This window comes from Chelonoidis abingdonii, chromosome 17 (genome assembly GCF_003597395.2).
Source record: "Chelonoidis abingdonii isolate Lonesome George chromosome 17, CheloAbing_2.0, whole genome shotgun sequence".
NCBI lineage: Eukaryota > Metazoa > Chordata > Testudines > Testudinidae > Chelonoidis > Chelonoidis abingdonii.
The window spans coordinates 37953241-37972978 of NC_133785.1; the positions used below are offsets into that span (position 1 = coordinate 37953241).

General features: G+C 42.4%; 1 protein-coding gene across 4 annotated transcripts in view; it reads left to right on the plus strand.

Moving 5' to 3' along the window:
- The first annotated feature begins 2882 nt into the window (after positions 1 to 2882).
- The window catches only part of FHIT (fragile histidine triad diadenosine triphosphatase), a 1173656-nt gene continuing 1156800 nt past the window's right edge, over positions 2883 to 19738 (plus strand). For 3 of the 4 annotated variants that reach the window (XM_075073112.1, XM_032781826.2, XM_032781832.2), the window contains exon 1: positions 2883 to 2968. The gene's annotated coding sequence lies outside the window, so the exon portion shown is untranslated. Of the gene's footprint in view, positions 2969 to 7509; positions 7697 to 19738 lie in introns of all 4 variants that reach the window. The other variant, XM_075073110.1, reaches the window with a different exon arrangement.

Sequence of the window (19738 nt, forward strand, 5' to 3'; positions counted from 1 at the left end):
CTCCCTTAATAACATAATATTTAAAGCCATCTTTTGGTAAACAAAAGCTTCTGCTCTAGTAGTAATCCACCTCTTCATCTGTTTTGTGTAAATTTAGCTGTTATAATTCTTTATGTAATGCATAATCTCTGGTTATAGAGAGGTTACAGCATTAGAAATGGAGAATTATGAGAAGAGCTATTGGAAAAGCTGAGGTTTTCGAATTTCTTTTAATACTGTTCAATAATACTTGTAGTTTTCCCCCCTCCATCAGTTTTAACTTTTTGACATGCTTAGCCAAATTCTAGGATGTGCCATTTTACTGAACTTGAGATTTTTTCAGTTTTTCTGTACAATGTTTGTGTTTTACACTCATGACTGTATACACTGAAGGCTGAGGGAGACACAAGACATTCTTCTTTTTAACATGCCTGCCTCTTCAGCCACTTCTGAATGTTCAGTATCTGAAAGGAGGAAAAAGTATATTTAAAATGCCAAGTACAAAAAGAGGGAAGACAGATGAAAGGATAAAGGAATATACTTGCAAGGTGAATACCTCACTATCCCTTGATTGGGGGGTAGTATTTGATGTCAGTGAAAGAGAATGCATAAGAGGTAAGCTTTTTAACCCTTTACCTCTGATTTCGTTTAAAACCAAGGCTAAGATTTTCAAATATGACTAGAGATTTTTCAGTGCCCAACTTGAGATACCTTTAAAGGGCCTGATTTGCAGAGGATAGGTACTCAGCACTTTTGGAAAATCAGTGTCTCAGGTTGGCCATCCAAAAATTGAGGTGCCCAAAATCAGCAGTCATGTTGATTGATTTAACTTCCTTCACATACAAATTTGACAGGAGTTGCAGTGGGGCACAACTTTTGAGGGGAAAGGCAGGAAGGTTAGGTGGGTTGGTAGGTCAAATGTCTTAGGGAGTAAGTGGGATAGCTGATATAGTTTGAAGATTGACTTGTGTGTGTGGAGGTGGGGGAGGAGGGAGCTACATCCTGTGCTATGCTAAGGTGGATTGCTTTTGCAGAATGAGGGTTTAGCTGTGTGCCAGCTACACCTCATATTGTGTGTCTGACACTGGGCTGATCAGCAAAGCCTGCAGCCTCAATGATGGTCTATTTCAGGGGTAGGCAACCTATGGCACGCATGCCAAAGGTGGCATGCAAGCTGATTTTCCATGGCACTCAAACTGCCTGGGTCCTGGCCACCGGTCTGAGGGGCTCTGCATTTTAATTTTAAATGAAGTTTCTTAAACATTTAAAAAACCTTATTTGCTTTACATACAAGAATAGTGTAGTTATATATTACAGACTTATAGAAAGAGACCTTCTAAAAATGTTAAAATGTATTACTGGCATGCAAAACCTTAAATTAGACTGAATAAATGAAGACTTGGTACACCACTTCTGAAAGTTTGCCAACTCCTGGTCTATTTTAAAAATCCCTGCTGGCTCCGCTATGATTCTACATTAGAGACTTTCCTTCCTTATCCAAAATTGTGACAGGTAAGAGTCAACATTGTGTAAAAGGAAATCATTCCTCATGGATATATTAGTATGATTTGAGGGGATCAACAAGCCCATGGACAGGAGTGTATCACTGTACCTCATTGGGTCACAGAGAATGCCAGGACAAACTGCTGAGAAATAGGGCAGACTCACCCTACACAGATGGTTATTCTAGCATTAGATTATACCTGGGGTTGGCAACCTTTCAGAAGTGGTGTCCCAAACGGGGGTTTTTGAAACCCTGGTGGTTCATGAAATGTTAGAGGAGGTTCTTGGGGGGAAAAGAATCCCTAATGGCAGACAGAGCTGACCCTGGGCAGCACAGGGCCAGCAGCCCGGAGCCCCTGGACTTCCAAGAGCGAAGCAGATCAAAGCAAGCAAATCTATCACGTTGAGGAGAGTCAAACTTCAAGACTCCTTGTAACAAATGGAAAGGGAGGTGGACATTGTTTTGCTGTTTTTAAAATTATGATGAAAAACAAGTTTAAGCTTTGGTATAATGTTCATTGTTTGCCTGGACTGCTCAAGACCTGAGTGCTTGTGTAGGAGGAACTCTTCAGTTGGCTTCTTAAATACCTTCATGCTGTTTTTTCACATCTGATACTCCTTGATAAAACATAAGAGCCTTGTCTTATAACAGGCTTATTCAAAGTGATACAAGCTACAGAAGTGAGATCTTGGAAGAGTGTTGAAGTTTTCATAATGTAGTAAAACTAGTGTAATGATAAATAATAATAAATAGTGTGTAATAAGCATGTCATAAAAATTATATTTCCAAGATCACTGCTTTTATAATTTAAACTCATGTAAAGGAGAAAGTCTCTGGAAATATTCATTTTTAAGAGGGGTTTTGTGAGACACAATATTTTAGTGAACAGGGTTGACAGATTGTCAAAGTGTAGGCACCACTGCTGTTGGAGCATGCCAGGCTCTTGGTATTTGTCGGTTACGCTGGGGATGGCATGTCGGCATCAGGAAGGGATGCGGCCTGCGGTGTCACTGGGGGACAGTGCTGGAGTCCATGGCAGCATGCAGGGCTCCTGCTGGCTGTGTCAGTGACACTGCCCTCTGAGCTGGCGTCGGCGCAAGGATACCCACGCTCCTGGGCCTTCATCGCCTGACGCGACTCCTGGAGGCCTCACGGCCGCCCAGGGGCTGCAGTACAAGCCAGCGTGAGACAGCAGGAGGGTCGGGCACCACGCACCAGCCACCCTGCCCCATGATTACCGCCCATGAATCGCCCTCTAGCGCGCCCAGGGTCAGCAGTAGGCGCCCCAGGGAAGAGAGCGAGGCCAGGCATCCCGCCTCAGAAGAAAGGGCGCCTTGCGCATGCGCGCTAACCACTCCTGCCCGGGGGGTGGGCATTCGCCCCAACCTCACGGCTTTCACTGAACCAGTCCGGGTGCCTGACGTCAGGGCGCCGGCGCGTCCCGCTCCTCTCTCGGCGTGACGCACGCGCAAAAGCAGTCGGAGTGTAAGTCTCCATTTTGTTTCCCCCTCCCAGTCCCTGCTCTTCGGCGGTCGGAGCGGCTCAGGGTGGGGGAGGGGAAGGAAGGAGTCGAGGACGCTCCGGTGCGGGATGGGCGGGAAGCGCGGGGGGCGCGGGCCGGCGTCCACAAGGGTGGAGGTGCAGGGCGCGCGGCTTTGATGGTCTCCGCGGCTCTTGGCGCCCGCGGGGCGCTGTGTTGAGGGGGGAAAACCCCTGTCTTCCTGCCCTGCAGCCGGGCAGGGCTGGAGCAGGCGCTCGTGGGTGGGCATCTTTCGGCCTTTTCAATTCCCGTGCAGGTCTATTAGAAGCTCAAATACCTTTCCCGCAAGGCGAGCCCCGCCCCGTGGCAGTTAGCGAACCGTCCCAGCATCACACAGGGGCTTTCCCGTCCCGCGTGAAAACGCCTCTGTGGGAGCCTGGCCCGCGGAGTACGGTTCATTGGCACAGGGACTGCGGAAGTGTCGGTATTTCTGCGGCACTAAGGCGATTTATTTTTCTATAGTGTCATCTGTGGGGGATCAAATTTAAAAACAACAGTCATCCAGTCCCCCAACCTAGGTGCAGGATTGAGAATCCAGCAGAATCTCTTCATCATGTTCTAGTCGCTTAAATTAAAATGTGGGTGTAAAATAATAGCTCTTTACATCTTTAGAGTGCTTTGTAAACCTTAGCTGAGCAATCAGATTTGACATAGTTCCTTAAATATGAACTCTGAAGAATTTAATGGGAAAAAGTCTAGTGTGTGGACTGACAGCTCGAAAATAGTGGTAGCAATAGTGTATAGTTTTTTTTTAATAAGGAGGTTATGTTTCTCTGGAGTACAAATTTAATTTCTGTCCTTTGTAAATTATTAACATCTCCATTAGAAGATTAATATCAAACTCATAAGAATTCAATGGAAGAATCAGTAAAATGATTTTGGTCGTTTTGACCTTGGTTTTATGATGGGATTAGTTTAAATAACAGTTAATGTTGTGTGTGTATATAACATTTTAAAGTCGGTTACTTGATGGAGAAAAGTCTTCAGTATAACTCTTGGGACAATTAGATATAGCATGTAATATAATTAAAAATCTTAAATTGCAACATTCTTAAGCATGTATCTATAAAGTTCACTTGAAAGAGTAATTGCACACAATGTGCTCTGCCTGTGGGCAGATTTCTTAGTAATTTATTTTCAAATAGCTGATGTCAGTGATTTAAATAAGACATTCGAGAATATTATTTCTCTGTGGTAGGATCTCGGCCATTTAATTTAAAACTGAATCATTGAAATACCTAATAGAAAACTTGCATTAAGTACTTCACCCTTTTTTCCTTTGGGCAAGATGTCTATGTCCAACATTCCCCTCCAATGCATTTTAAGATATTCGGAAGTGGTTTAGATCTTTTTTGAATGACAGTTGAGCAGTATTCTGGTCTTTGAAAGTTACGTTCTGTGTGGTGAAAAGAAATTCCACATAGACGTGTTTGTTTTTTTCATTTGAATGGTAGGTTTGAAGTTCTTGTAAAAGCCGAATTTAGTTCACTTGTCAATTCTGCCAGTTAGTGTGAAAGCTTTATTTTTTGTTTCTTTCCGTGGGGGTAGCTTTTTTTCCATAGGAAGATCGCAGCTAATGTTATTTAGACAGGTCTCTTCTTGGAACGTTGTTAGATTCAGCCAACATTAGCTGTTGTTTCAGTGTGTGGAAGTTTTGATTTGAAATTTAATTAAATCCCTTTACAAACTCTCCTTAAAACATGTTTTATAATGCAGTTTTTTAATTGGTAATTTTACACAGAGGTTGTTTTAAGTGGATAATTGTTGCAGTTGTAGGCAGAGTCTGTTCTTCAGATGTTTCTGCTTACTGTTGTAAGTATAAAGGCTACAAGTTTGTGTCCTCACATCTGTGTAAGGATTTACATGCATAACTCCCAATGCATTGAGGAAAGAACATGCATCTAAACGCATAGTGGAAGACAAATGACTTGCTTTTGCTGTCCTTGGAAAACATGCTTCTAATCTCCACTGACTTCATTAATGCTCTCGTTAATATATTTTGCATGCTTAGGCCTGGTCTACACTGTGGGGGGAGGGGATAGATCTAAGATACGCAACTTCAGCTACGAGAATAGCATAGCTGAAGTCAACGTATCTGAGATCGAATTAAAATTACTTATTTTGCATCCCTGCGGCGCTGGATTGACAGCCGCAGCTCCCCCGTTGATTTTGCTTCCTCCTCTCGCACTGCTGGAGTTCGGCAGTCGATGGGAGAGTGACCGGGGATCGATTTATCGCGTCTACATTACACATGATAAATGGATCCCCGATAGATTGATCGCTACCCGCCGATCCAGCGGGTAGTGTAGACGTACCCATAGTGTTTAATTTGTTATTGAGGAGATGAAAAGTATACATTGTAAGCATTTTAAATATTCAGCAAATAAATTGTCACTTTGAGTATTTTCCATTCATACCTGTTCCTTTAATTCACTATACCGTACCAGGGAGCACTTAGTTGGAATTATGATGCCTTTTGCTAAGTGAAAATCAGAAATCTAGAAGCTAGGGCTGGAAAAGACTACCTGGGTCATCTAGTATAACCTTTTGCGTAGGGAAGGATTATCCTTCTGTCTTGTAAGTGATAACCTTGTATGTACATGAAAGGATTTGCTCCCCCCCCCCCCTTTTTTTTGCAGCTGTACTGTGTAGGAAATTCATATTCAGTTTGTCATCTGTCACCCAAATCCTTTTCTGTACACTCATTAAACAGATTTTGTTCTGAAGTTTGCAGTTGTATGGTCATGTAAATTAAACTTGCACTTAAATTTGCCTGTTTCTTAAAAAACTCAGTTTTGTAGCCATTTTATTCTCAACTTCATGTAATTACAGTAGCACCAATATGAGCCATGGGCTTGTGGCTCCTCCCTGAGGCTGGGAGAGGATCCTTTAGATGTGGAGAGGCTTGCGGGAACACTCCCCTCCCCCCGGGGACCTTTATAGGTACAGTAACGTCAAGGGTCCCCAACTAGACTAGGGCCCTGTTGTGTTGGCACTATGAATACACAGGGTGTGATTCACAATGGTAGTTAGGATGCTAAGGCCCCTTTTAGACACCATTGTGATCCACAAAAATCCCCGTTGGCTTCAGCCTAATTCTGTAGGCACATCTAGTTGCTTGGCACCTCAGGTTTTGCGATAAAAGTTCTCTGTGCCTGTGTTTCTGTCTCTGAGCAGATGCACTGCCGCTTCACTGGGTGCCTATCTCCTGCCTATGCCCCAGTGCAATTCACAAGCTAGTTTGACTGCCCAAGTTGTCTGTGGGACCTGATCCAGTAGGTATGCCTAGAGGTCGCCTTACTCCACTTGAGACTGACATGGTGTGAGAGAGTGGGAGGGAGATGGAGGAGATCCTCATAGGCTTTTGGCCTAGTTAGGGCTGACATTCGTTACACCTAGCACACAGTTTATGACAACAGTATCTGAAGGTGTCATATACAGACAGTTGGCATAGTTTCAGAATTTTTGTAGTCACTTTTACAACATTTGTAACAGGATCGTGTATTTTCTATTTCACTTTTAGTTTTCTAAATTCAAAGGGGAACTGTATTAAAAGCTACATTACAGTCTGTTACGTTTATCTTGTCTCGTTCTCTACCTTACTGATAACTCTTGTCAAAGAAGGTGATCAAGTTTGCTTGGCATGATTTGTTTTTCATGGATCCTTGTTTATTGCTCAATGTGTACTCTTTTTAGTGTGAACGTTAAATTATATAATATGAGGTCTCTTTAAAAAACCCACTCACCGCAAACTAGGTGTGGGTTTAGCTTATATTTTTGATGAGATCACAAATTATACATGTTTTTGCACATTTGCTATTTACACATTGAAACATGATGTATCCTAAGGGTTTACTGGAGAATTGACTATCAATAATTTATTTATTTTTGAATTTTCCTAAAGTTACGTTATACATTATTTTTACTGTTACATAATTCCACAAACATAAAATAGAGAGATACAAATATACTGCGTGATCGGACTATTATGTTCAGCACTTACCCTATTAGGGATAATAAGTCTTTAATACCGAGCTGATTTGTCTATCAAGATTTGAAAGTTGCAAGTGATGCAAAAGCTGCTTATAGTGAACCTAGTTCTAGTGCAACTCTGTGTCACAGGTTGGCTGGCCCTTTAAAGGGAATTGGGCCTAGTTCCACCAGTGACATCTGTTTTCCAGGTGATGCTGTGAGGATAGGGATCGGGAAATAGCTAGAAGATTATCTGGTCCTCATAAAAGATAGCAAATAGTTCAGTTGAGCTGGAGAGCTGCAAACAGTTTGAAACCTCTTTCAGGAGTTCTTGTGTCAAGGGAAAGAACCCACCCGGCTCATATGTAATTTGCACGTCAAAGGCAGGTTGAGTGTAATCCTGAAAGGAGCAGGAAGCTCATATAGGAGTTCCTGGTGGATGGGGTCTGTAGAGCAGCCCCAATCAAATGGCTTGCAGAGTGTAACCGTGGAGTGAATAGATGGTCTTTTGCAGGAGCCTCTGGGTTAAGTGAAAAAGGAGAGCTTCTTTCGTTGAAGAAATAAACAGAAGCCTTGAAGACAGGAGGACTGGAATGCTGTGGCTGGAGAGTATTCCCTGGTGCACAGGCTGTTGAATTAGTGCATTGGTTTACACTTTGTTTATAGTGAAGTAGTGGAAGAGTTCCAAACTGATTGAGTACGTTGCAGTGGACTTTCAGTCCTCTTCATGTGAGCATAAACTCCACTTATAGTGATGTTCCACTCCATTAAAAGTGGATATCAGTGTACTAAAACTCTAGGAATGTAACAATTATCAGATAACTTTTGACATAAAATTTCACTGGAATCTTCCTCTACTCAGCCAAAGAAGAGAAGTTGCTGTGATCCAATGAAAGGAGGAATCCCTGGTTCGTGGTCTAGTTTATAGCTACTCTTAGTGTGTTTGTTGAAGAGTTGAGTCAGCTTTTCTGGTATAGCCCCAGTAGCTCCCCTTACTACTATTAGAAGTCTCCTGAAACTACATGAAGGTGAAGAGAGGTCCTGCTGTCACTCCTTGGAGGAGATATTTTGCCAAGCAGACCCTTGCTTTTTTAGTGAAACTCTACTTACAGAGAAGTAGTGTTGGGAAAAGTGGGGAACCCCTTTAACTATAAGATGATTTCATTGTATTTGGCCAAATATAGTACAAAACGCAGACTTGCATAATGAATAGATACAATGGCTACCACTATTTTGGGTCTGTTCTTGCACCATTGAGAGTTTCATCATTGATTTCAATGGGGGAAAGATCAGGCCTGTTCTACAGTACAAGAAAGACCTATTGTGGCTCTTCCCCTCTATTCCAAACCCCTTGCCAATGATTTTCCTTTCCTTCTGCCACCCATCCTGTTTCAAGTTTCCATATCATTTCCAGAGCAGAGTCAAAGGCAGGCAGGATGTTTAGCAGCTCTGGTTTATAATAATAATAATAATTGGAGATATACCAATCTTCTAGAACTGGAAGGGACCTTGAAAGGTCATTGAATCCAGCCCCTGCCTTTGCTAGCAGGACCAAGTACTGATTTTTGCCCAGGATCCCCAAGTGGCCCTCTCAAGGATTGAAATCACAACCCTGGGTTTAGCAAGCCAATGCTCAAACCACTGAGCTATCCCTCCCATATTAGTTCAAAGGGGGACTCGATTGCACAGTAGATTGTTAATGGGATAAAGAAATAGTATGTTTTTACTTGGAGTAATGTCCCTCTGGGCGCTTCACTTTAGGTGTGCTTGCATCCCTGTGCAGCTGATTAGAGAACTTTGATAGCAGTGTCCTTTTGGCCTGCACATGTATGTTTTTACTTTGAGCACATGTATGTTTACTCAAAGCACATGTATGTTTACTTAAAGGATGTGTGTTTGTTACTTACAAAGGAAAGAAGTGTAACCACTTAGTATTAAGTCATGAAAAAAATGGAGAAGTCTTGAATCTAAAAATGGGCATAAATACACCTGAATAAATAGTAACAGATGCTTCACTAGCCCTCATTCTGCTATTCCAGCAGGACCTCCACCACCACTGATTTACAGCTGGTAAACATTCTGTTTGTAGTTGTATACACTGAAAAGCAATTACCAATGAGAAATATGTAAACTTAGCATTAAGTAGTGTGCCCAAAACAGCACTTGCTTTCGTATAAGTGGCAGCAGCTATGGGAAGGTATGTTTGGTTGCCACTGCATTTTTCAAGGATGCATCAAATCACCAGTCTCCTGGAGAAACAAGAGAGAAAAATACACATAATTTAATTTTGCTAAATAGAATAACTACTGTAAATCACAAGGTGAATCTTGGGTTTCTAATCCTGTGACTCCCCAACAGCTTTAGACTAGGTTATTTGCTGTCATGAAACCAAAACATAGACTATCCCATCCAAAGGTTCCTTGAGACACCTCACATCCTATCTTCTAACAAATTGACCCTCGAAAAATGCTGGTGCTGAAAGTTAAGTACAAGCTTAACTGTTTTGCTGGATTAAAATCTAAATTAATATAAATGATAATTCTCAGCTGATTTTTGCTTAGGGTGAAAACTGACAGAAGAACAGTAAAGGCACTTTAAAAACGTTAAATTGCTTGCAAGGGATAAATTTAGATTTTCAGTTTGCAATACAATGATTAGAAGTTAGTGTTCTTTTATTATAAATCATAAGATAATTCCCTGTACTTGAACTGGTTTGGAAACGTGACTGGAATAATTTACAAAAAAAATTAAAATGGTCACTCAGATTTCAAGTGTGGCCAGATTTCATCTTGTTGCTTATCCTCCCAAACATTTATTCCTTCTGCTGCTGCTTGAGTCTTGTCGCCCCCGCCCCCTAATGTCTGGGTTTCAAAGGCACGTTTTTTTAGATTCTTAATCCACATTACCTGGTATCCAGTGGATCCATCCATCTAATTAATATACAGTAGCAATGCAACTAACTCCCTATGTAAGGGAACTGTGAAATCACACGGGGAAATGTATGTTTCTTTTTATTTCTTGTTCTGGGACATCTAATGGTTTCAGGCTCTAAGTTTTTTTTTGGTGCATGTTTCATTATTAAATATTTAAGACTTGTATGGCTGTAATAAATACTATTTAAGAATGGTGAATTTTCTTCATTACACAGACATTTTCAGGTTACTCAGTGGAAAAGATAGTAAAAACTAAATTCAGAGGGTTGGTGTTTGAGCACATCTCTAGTCAGGGCCGGTGCAACCATTTAGGCAAACTAGGTGGTTGCCTAGGGCGCCAAGATTTGAGGGTGCCAAAAAGTGGCGCCCCCCAAAAATTTTTTAAATGGTTGCAGCTGCTGCTGCTGGAGGGGCTGAGCTGCCGGCAGCCCAAGGTGTCCCCCGGGTCAGGACGCCGCCTCCGCAGCCTGGCAGCCCAGGGCGGCCCCCCCCACCCTAGCTACGGGTCAGTCGAGCCGCTGGCCGCAGCCGGGTTAGCCCAGCGCGCCCCGCAAGCCTCGGCCCCCAGGCAGTCAGAGAGCTGCCGCCGCAGGCGGCCAGAGGCCCAGCGCCCCTCCCCCCCGGGTCGGGAGTCCCCTGGGCATTGGTGCGCAGCCTGGCAGCCCAGGGGCAGTTAGCCCTGCCGCCCTGGGTCAGCGAGCCGCCGCCCGTAAGCAGCCGGGGCAGCCAACGGCGCTCACCTGGCCAGGGAAAACTCCGGGCTGCTCGGCGGTGCGGAGGCGCTCTGACCCTGGGTCAGGGTGCCGCCGCCGCAGCCGGCAGCCTGGGGTTTTCCTGGGTCAGGGTGCCGCCGGAGGGGGCGGCAGGCAGCTCCCGTGGAGCTGCCGTGGTGGTGCCTGCGGATGGTCGGCTGCTCGGGCGGCTCCGGTGGACTGCCCGCAGGCACCACTGCGGCAGCTCCACCGGAGCCAGGACCAGCGCGGGGCGTGGCGAAATTGCCATCTGCCTAGGGCGCTCAAAATCCTAGCGCCGGTCCTGTCTCTAATCAATAGGGAACTAGCAAGCAGTATAATCAGCATTGTCAGACTTGGCTGTGGTAAAGCCTGTAGTGATTGGGTGCATCTGCACAAAATATGCTCATAAGCACAGTCTAGTATAAATCACCATGAAAGCTCTCACCTATGTGAAAGTTTATATTGACGATTGGATTGCTTTTTATTTATCTGTTGAGTGCTGTTGTATCTAGGTCATCAGCTAATATTTTTGGTTCAGTTATAAAAAGATAGTACTAATTAATATTTCCATGTGGAATTTATGTTTTGCTTAGTGAGAGTCCTGTGTAGCTAGGAATCTGATAGTTCAGTACATTATTCTGTTTTTCTCAGTACTGAACTAGCACAATGTAGTGTCCTTGGCAATTGTATTTTTAAACAATTAAGCTGTATACTGTGGGATGGTGGGTAAAAAAATGAGTTTGAAGCTTTATAGTGAAAGTCAGCATTATCTCTGCATGTAGTGGATAAGATGTCAACTGCTAGATTTAAAATAAGGAACATACTTCATATTGGATGTTCAGATGTTCAGACAGGAGTAGTACATGAAAGTTGATTAAGGGGTTCTGTGTTAGCTTGGTACTTTGCATTTTTTTGTCCAAAGTTAGTCATTTTAGTACTTTTTCGCTTCATAGGAATGGATGAGTTTATTTTGGATAAGATTTTAATTTTTTTTCAGTGTTAGAGGTATGGATAGATTTTTTTTAAAAAATGAATAAATAGAAAAAAGGGTTGGCTCCATATGCCATATTTTTATTTACCTCTGAAGTTTTCATATTTTTTCCAACTTGAAATGTGTAGATTTTTTTTGGTAACAACCATAAATGCATGAAAAGAAGTAGTCTACAATCGTATTCTTAAATAAATCTGCTGTGTAAGCTAACTATTCAGATCATAAAGCCAACCTTAAATAAATAAGATACATAGTACTCAGGAGCAGTCCATTATATCAGTTGAGTGTAGTCTGTTATAAGGCCTAGAGTCTGAGATTCTGCAGTGTGTTTTGGGATTGTATGACCAGGATATCAATAGCAGTCAAAACATAAGCCATTTCTAGTATTGTATTTTTCTGAGAAGATGCCACCTGTTGTAGAACTATTCCCTTCCAAATATTTTCCACGGTATAATACTTCATGAAACATACACTGGAAAACGTTGGGGCAACCAGTGACCTCAACAATGTCTTATAGACACTGAACAGAATTACAAGTTGAACAAATGTACTGTGGGGGAGGGGAGGATTTCTCTACCGTTTGAGCAACAGAAGAAGCCATTTAACTGGCACTAGCAGAAGGGGCCTTATGCTTTCAGTAGGCCAGGAACTTGAGGACTGTATCTCTTTTACTGTCACTCAGAGTACATTACAATATTTCCTGTGCACTGGTTCTATGTCCCCTTTAGGGTTCAAAGCTACTAGCATCTTTATAAAAGTCCAAAATAATGCATCTGGCTCCTTTATAGGAGGCATAACAAATACTTACGCTCTCAATTGGGAAATAAAATATTGTCATCAGAATGTTATATGAATAATCAATTTATTGAGAGGTCTCTTATGAAGTACTTGAGGTATGCTTGACCATGAAATAAGAATGTGCATATATCTAAACCAAACATTTAAATATGTGAGTAAATTGTAATTAGTGGCTGTAAACTGTCTCTTAATTAAAGATATTGAACATTCCACATGGGCACAATTAAAGAGTCACTGAATTTTATGAATATTTTTACCCTGATTGTTTATATATTTTATTAATCTTTATTACTGATAGGCTTTGTAATTTATGCTCAGAAATTTATCACTTGTCATGAAATAAGGGTCATGGGCAGATCCTTGGTTGGTGTAAATTGACAGTGGGTGTATGACAACTTATACCACCTGAAGTTTTGCTCCCATTTGAAAGAAGGTGAACTTGAATCATAACAGCCCTGAGAAATGATGGAGGAAATCTGGTGGCATGGCCTTTGAAGGAACGTAAATTGCATCTACTTAACTGTTTTTCAAGTTAAGAGATCATTAGTTTTGATATAATGAAGTTTATATATGTCTGCATTAAATGGGCATTAATGACACAGGAACAATATGATATTGATAGCTAATGTGAAGTCCCTGCTTTTGACCATAGTTTTAAAGTGATTTCATGATAGTTACAGCAGGGAACTGACAACAGTTAGGGTTGTTCCAGCATTGGAATTCCCCTCCTCAACTGCAGAGCTGTTGCATATGGGCGGTGTAGAAGGCCCCCCTTGGTCCTGCCTCTGCTGTGCTCCAAAAATCACTGAGACTATCTGGCTCAGCAGTCACCACCCCAGTGCAGTTTATTTACACAGTGCACACCCACCATCCCTCAATACACATCACTGAGGGTTCCAGTCTTCTCTTTCTTGTACCCAGGAGGGGAGAACTTCCCTTCTTCTTCAACTCTCTGGCTTCTCCCCCTCCCATTTGCTTCCTTCCTCTGAGCCTATATATAACCCTAGGCTAATCAAGCTGGCAGTTGCTTCGCCTCTACCTATCAGGCCCAGGTTCTTTAGTCAGCTCCACTTCACGTCCCTTAATTGGAGCTTGAGTGACAGAGGGCTGGCTCGGCAGGTCCTGCTCAACATCCAGTCTCAGGCAACAATGATTACCTGCTTTCTAAAGCAGATTTCTACAAGTGTAGTAATTGTTGATGGCAAGTGTGCATTTTCCTATGGCAGTATTATCAAAGGCTTGCGTCTGCTCCAAATGGGCTGAGCGTTGCTGCTTTCCCTTATGTCCAATGTGTGTGTATACATATAAAATATTGTGTATAACTAAATATTACTGATAAATGCGCATTATAGAAAATACATATTAAAGAACTCTAAACCTTGCAGTAGCTTTGAGGCACTTCAGACCCCTGTACACATCTATCAGTCTGGTTGTGTCTTACTTCAGAACTGACTTTTTAAAAAATCTATTACTACAAATGTACATTAGAAACATTTAGATTGCTATTAAGAACCTAGAAACTTCTTACTCTACATTTTCTTTAATTAATAGTTTGTAAGAATTATAATGTTTGTGACATACAGTTATGTATATATCTTTTTACACACAAATTAGTTAACTTTGCATTCTTTCAAGTCACCCCCTTTGGGAATTAGTGTTGTTACCTGGTGAATGCAATAAAATGTGGTTAATTGCCAATCTTTACTTGTGAAAGTTACAGGAGATTTGTCAGGGTTTTTTCCCCACTCTGAACTTTAGAGTGCAAATGTGGGGACCTGCATGAGCACTTCTAAGCTTAATTACTAGCTTAGATCGGTACACTGCCACCAGCCAGAAGTTCAGTGTCTGGCACACTCCTTGTCCCCCCCTCAACTTTCCCCTCCCTGGGCTGCCTTGAGAGGCTTTACCAATTCCCTAGTGAACACAGATTTAAACTCCTTGGATCTTAAAACAAGGAGGAATCAACCATCCTCCCTACTTTCCCCCCACCAATCCTTGGTGAGTTCAGACCCAATCCCCTTGGATTTTAAAACAAGGAAAATCAATCAGATTCTTAAAAAGAAAGCTTTTAATTAAAGAAAGAAAAGGTAAAAATTATCTCTGTAAAATCAGGATGGAAAATGCTTTACAGGGTACTCAGATTCATATAGACCAGAGGGATGCCCCCGCCCCCAGCCTTAGATTCAAAGTTACAGCAAACACAGGGTATGTCCTACCACTAAGGGATTTATTCCGATTTTACATAACTGGTTTTAATAAAACAGATTGTATAAATCAAGTGCAATTGCGCCACACTAAGCACATTAATTGGGGCGTGTGCGGGTCCATGTTCCGTAGGCTAGCGTCGATTTCTGGAGCGTTGCCAGGTGTGGATAGCTTATTCTGTAGCTATCCCGCGTAGTTCCCCTTGCAGTCTCCCCTGCCCCCTTCAGACATTCTGGTTGAGAGCCCACTTTGGCTTGATGGGGCCAGAATCAAATTGTCGCCGAGGGGTGGTTCCTGAGTAAGATGTCGTCAAGTTATTCCCTTCCTCCGGGTAAAGCAACGGCAGACACATCTTCGCTCTCAGTTATTTTTTAATTCCACTGGAAAGAATTGCCCTGGGTAGACCACCAAAATAGCAAACAGACAACGACAGCGGAAACACACGTTAAGTCGCTTTTTTTTCTTTACAGTCACCGTATGTGTTACTGATGCCTTTTCCTTGCGACAGAGATGATAAACTGCCAGCGCTAAACAAGTATCAGCAGCATTCATCTTGCTTTGCATGATAGAGAGATGGTTACCAAGTCGTTCTGTACGTCTGCTGCCAGGGGTAAATTGGCAATGAAGAATGACGTTATCTGGTCCACTTCCTGTTGTAGCTCTGTCTATTCTGCTATCCAGATTGAGTGCGTATGCCCCTGGCTTGAGATCGCTCGGGGCACTGACAACAATACTGGAAATGATCTCCCCGAGTTCAATCCCCATGTTCTCTTTTATGGTTTTCTAAAAATAGACGTCAGTAACTGCCCCTAGAATAGGGGCAAGTGTCTAAGAGAACGCCAAGTGTAAGGCATGAGCACGCTGCTCCGTGTCAGCCTGTCAGGACATATGATGAGACTACGATGCATTCACCTTATCGGGGGGTCCCTGCAACACCCCACCCGTTGTTTCCCCCTCCCCAACCTCTTCGGGCCTACTGTTGCAGCTGTGTCCCTCCCATTTTGGTGTCATGAAAGTTATAAAGAATGCCACGGAATTAAGAACAGTGACTTGTGAATGCAGTATTAATGTCCATAAGGGAGGGGGCGACGCGCAGCCTGAACCTCGGGGCTATTTACTAGTCCAGGCAGGAACATTAAGCGGTGTGGTGGGAAAGCGAGCACCAGCTTCACATGCTATGATCATGAAGCAGTACAGAATGTGATATTCACACTTATGCAATCAATTCAATGTTAAATTTTATTTATTTCACCTAGGTAATAAAATTAGTTGTTACTTGCCTGTCAGTGTCAGGACGAGCCCAAAAGTGAGTATAACCACCAAAAAAAATAGAACGAAAAGTGTTATTTCTGCCTTTGAGCATCCTGAAACTCATCATATGTTGGAGGTCTCATGAAGCCAATAGTAAACATCTACTATTTTTGTCTGCTTGGATTAGTCTTCTTTATTTGCAGACTACGATTTCTGATTATTATCTTACTTGGCATCTAAAAGTTCCAGAAACTTGGTAGCCATAGACAGATAATTCATAATGGGTGCCTATATCTGGCCTCAAATATCTGTTTGATGGTGCCTCAATACTGATAAGACCGCTTGACGGAATGATAGTACTTCAATTTATAACCACACAGAGTATGGCACCGTACACACAGATTTGAAGGGCATCTCACTACTGGTGCCCACGTTGGCGATGCCTTTGTTCTTTTCTGCCTGCATGTCATTTGTGTCGGATTATAGTGCAGGATAAGAACAGTGAACTTGTTAAATGAGATAAAGTGAGGGGGAGCAGCCTCACCGGGGCTATGGACAGTCCAGGCCAGGACATTAAGCGGTGTGGGGGAAAGCAGCCCAGCATCCCCCACTGCTATGATAGATCCAGGCAGTAACAGATCTTTTCACTTTTAACACATGAAAAGGGAGGGGGCTGATCAAAAGCTCCAGCCCCAGTTGCTATGATGAAGACGGTACCAGCCATTCTGTCCATCTACGGGAGTTGATCAGGAATCATTCCTATTTTTACCCAGGCGCACCCCCCCCCCCCGGCCGGCCTCAACCTCAGGCCCCAGCCAGAAGTATCAGCAGTTACAAGCACTGGAGCACTCACGGGCTGGATAAGGAACCGTTACAGTCCTACTGCACCAGCTTCCACTGGGGAGACGAGAGGAGCGAATACTGAGCGCTCAACTGCTGCAAGCACGTGCTACAGGCAGCATCAGTCAACGAAGGGTGACATGAAAAAGTCAAGAAACGATTTCTTCCCCTGTTCTTTGCACGTGTGGGTCGGGGAGTAAAATGAGAGCTATTCCCAACAAGCTGAACAATGTGTGACTACAGGCAGGGAAGCTCAGCCAAAGAACGGCAAATCACTTTCGAGACTGCGGGACTGTGGGAATAGCTGGAGCGCTCATACGACCTCCCTCCATGAGCGTCGTTTGAGTCCCGGCTCCCGTAGCTTGTCACGCAGCATGGTACCGGATATTTTCAAACGCTTTGGCATTTTGTCTTCTGTAATGGAGTTTGAAGAAAGATTTGTTTCCCCATGACGCGACAGATCCAGTATCTCCTATGGTCCATGCTGAGCTCTGTCTGGATTTGGGACTGCATTGCACCCGTGCTGATCAAGAGCTCCACGCTAGGCAAACAGGAAATGCAATTCAAGTTTTGCGGGGCTTCTTCCGTTTACCTGGCCACAGCATCCGAGTTCAGATTGCTGTCCAGAGCGTCACAGTGGTGCAGTGTGGGATACCGCCCGGAGGCCATACTGTCGATTTGCGGCCACACTAAACCCTAATTCCGATATGGTAATACGATTTTAGCGCTACTCCTCGTCATTGAGAGGAGGAGTACAGAAAACGATTTAAAAAGCCCTTTATACGATATAAAGGCCTCGTAGTGTGACGGGTAACGCGTTAAATGATTTAATTGCGGTTAAAATCAGTTTAAAACACGTAGTGTAGACCAGCGCCCAGAGGTAAAAATCCTTCCAGCAAAAAGAAACGTTCACAAGTTGAGAAACACAACGAAGACTAATCGCCTTGCCTGGCTATTACTTACAATGAAAAACATGAAAGACTGATTCAGAAAGATTGAGAGCCTGGATGGTACGTCTGGTCCCTTTAGTCCAAGAGCGAACAACCCAAAACAAAAAGCACAAGACCTTCCCTCCCACCAAGATTTGAAAGTATCTTGTCCCCCTATTGGTCCTCTGGTCAGGTGTCAGCCAGGTTTACTGAGCTTCTTAACCCTTTACAGGTAAAAGAGACATTAACTCTTAACTATCTGTTTATGACAAGATTAAAAAGAAAAAAGCAGTTCCAACTATTAACCAGGCCTGGCCTGGATTTCTTTGATCTAAATTATCTGATAGATCACATTGAAAAGGTAAATCTTCAGGGCGTAAGGGGAGGGGGAAGAACTACTATTGCCTGAACATGGTTTTCATTGAAAGTTCCCTTCAACGCAGTAGTGCAGCTCATTTTTTTTAAATCATCTGAGACAACTTTTTAGATAAATATTTTTTAGTGATCTAGAGAACTGAATTAATTTTTTTTCTAGAATGTGGTAAGTATTTCATAGCCTGGAGTCATAGTAAAAGAGAACTAAATTAATAAGCAGTAAACTTCTTGTAATGCAAAAATACATAAAGGGAGAAATTCTAATTTTAAATGAGAGGAGTATTTCAACATCATGTTGATGTATTAAAATGTGATAAGGATTCAGAAATAATTTAAATTGATGATTAAATTGCAGTAAATCTTAAATAGATATTTACAACCTTATTTTAACCACTTACATGCTAACTTCAGGATCACATTTAAAGGTGTATTCAAGATGCATACTTAAATCCCATTTTTATAAGGTGCTAAATGACTTCCACTCTCATTGCAGCATTTGGGAGTTGAGGGTGTTCAGCTCCAGTAGCAGACGTTCTGCACTTTACAGGATTAGACTCTCAGCTGAAAGAAAAATAGTCTTCCTCATGCAATGTGAAAGCTAAGAGTTTGATCCTGAAGTCCTTACTCAAATAAAACTCTCACTGACAACATTCTGCCAAATAAGAGCTAGAGATTAGAGCACTTTACCACCAAAGAGCACAAAGGCTATTAGGAAATTTTACAGTTAAGATCACTTAACTCTGTGATTTTCTTATTTTTTTAGAAGAGATTCTAAAAGACCAATAACTGATAAGTATTTCTAATTTTAGTCTTTGAAAATGTTAGCTTTTAATTTCTTTTAAGTATGCAGTAACACTTTTTTAATTATCAGAGGGGTAGCCGTGGTAGGCTGGATCTGTAAAAAGTGACAAAGAGTCCTGTGGCATCTTCTAGACTAACAGATGTATTGGTGCATAAGCTTTTGTGGGTGAATACCCACTTCGTCAGACGTCTGGCATTCACCCACAAAAGCTTATTCGCCAAAATGTCTGTTAGTCTAGAAGGTGCCAAAGGACTCTTTGTCATTTTTTAAATTATTGCCTTTTAATGAGGTGGCTTCTGGCTGTATCCTGTGATTTTTTATTTTTTTTTCCTTGTGGTCAGGGAGGTAGATGACTGTTAACGTTCTTATCTTTCATACAGTTGGAAACTTTAAAGGCTGGATATAAAGTAGTTTGTGAAGGACCTGAAGCACACATACAGATGGGCTTCAAATTCTCTAGCATTAGAATTTTCTTGCTAAAATTAGGGGGTATTTTGTTTGCATCTTAAGTGAATGGCTTCCATTTGTACATATTAGTTCAAAGGGGGACTCGATTGCACAGTAGATTGTTAATGGGATAAAGAAATAGTATGTTTTACTTTGAGTAATGTCCCTCTGGGTGCTTCACTTTAGATGTGCTTGCATCCCTGCGCTGCTGATTAGAGAACTTTGATAGCAGTGTCCTTTTGGCCTGCACATGTGCTGTCCCTCCCCGCTTCCTCCCCAGTCTGTCTCAAGGCTCACTAGTGTGAGGGTGAACCCCTCTCACTTCCTTCTCAACCACCCTGGCTAGAGACAGAGCTATTAGCAGTCTGTTCATTGTATCGTTAACCCTGTTGTTCAAACTTAATTAGTTACTAATCTTTTCTTTGTTAGTTTTAGAAT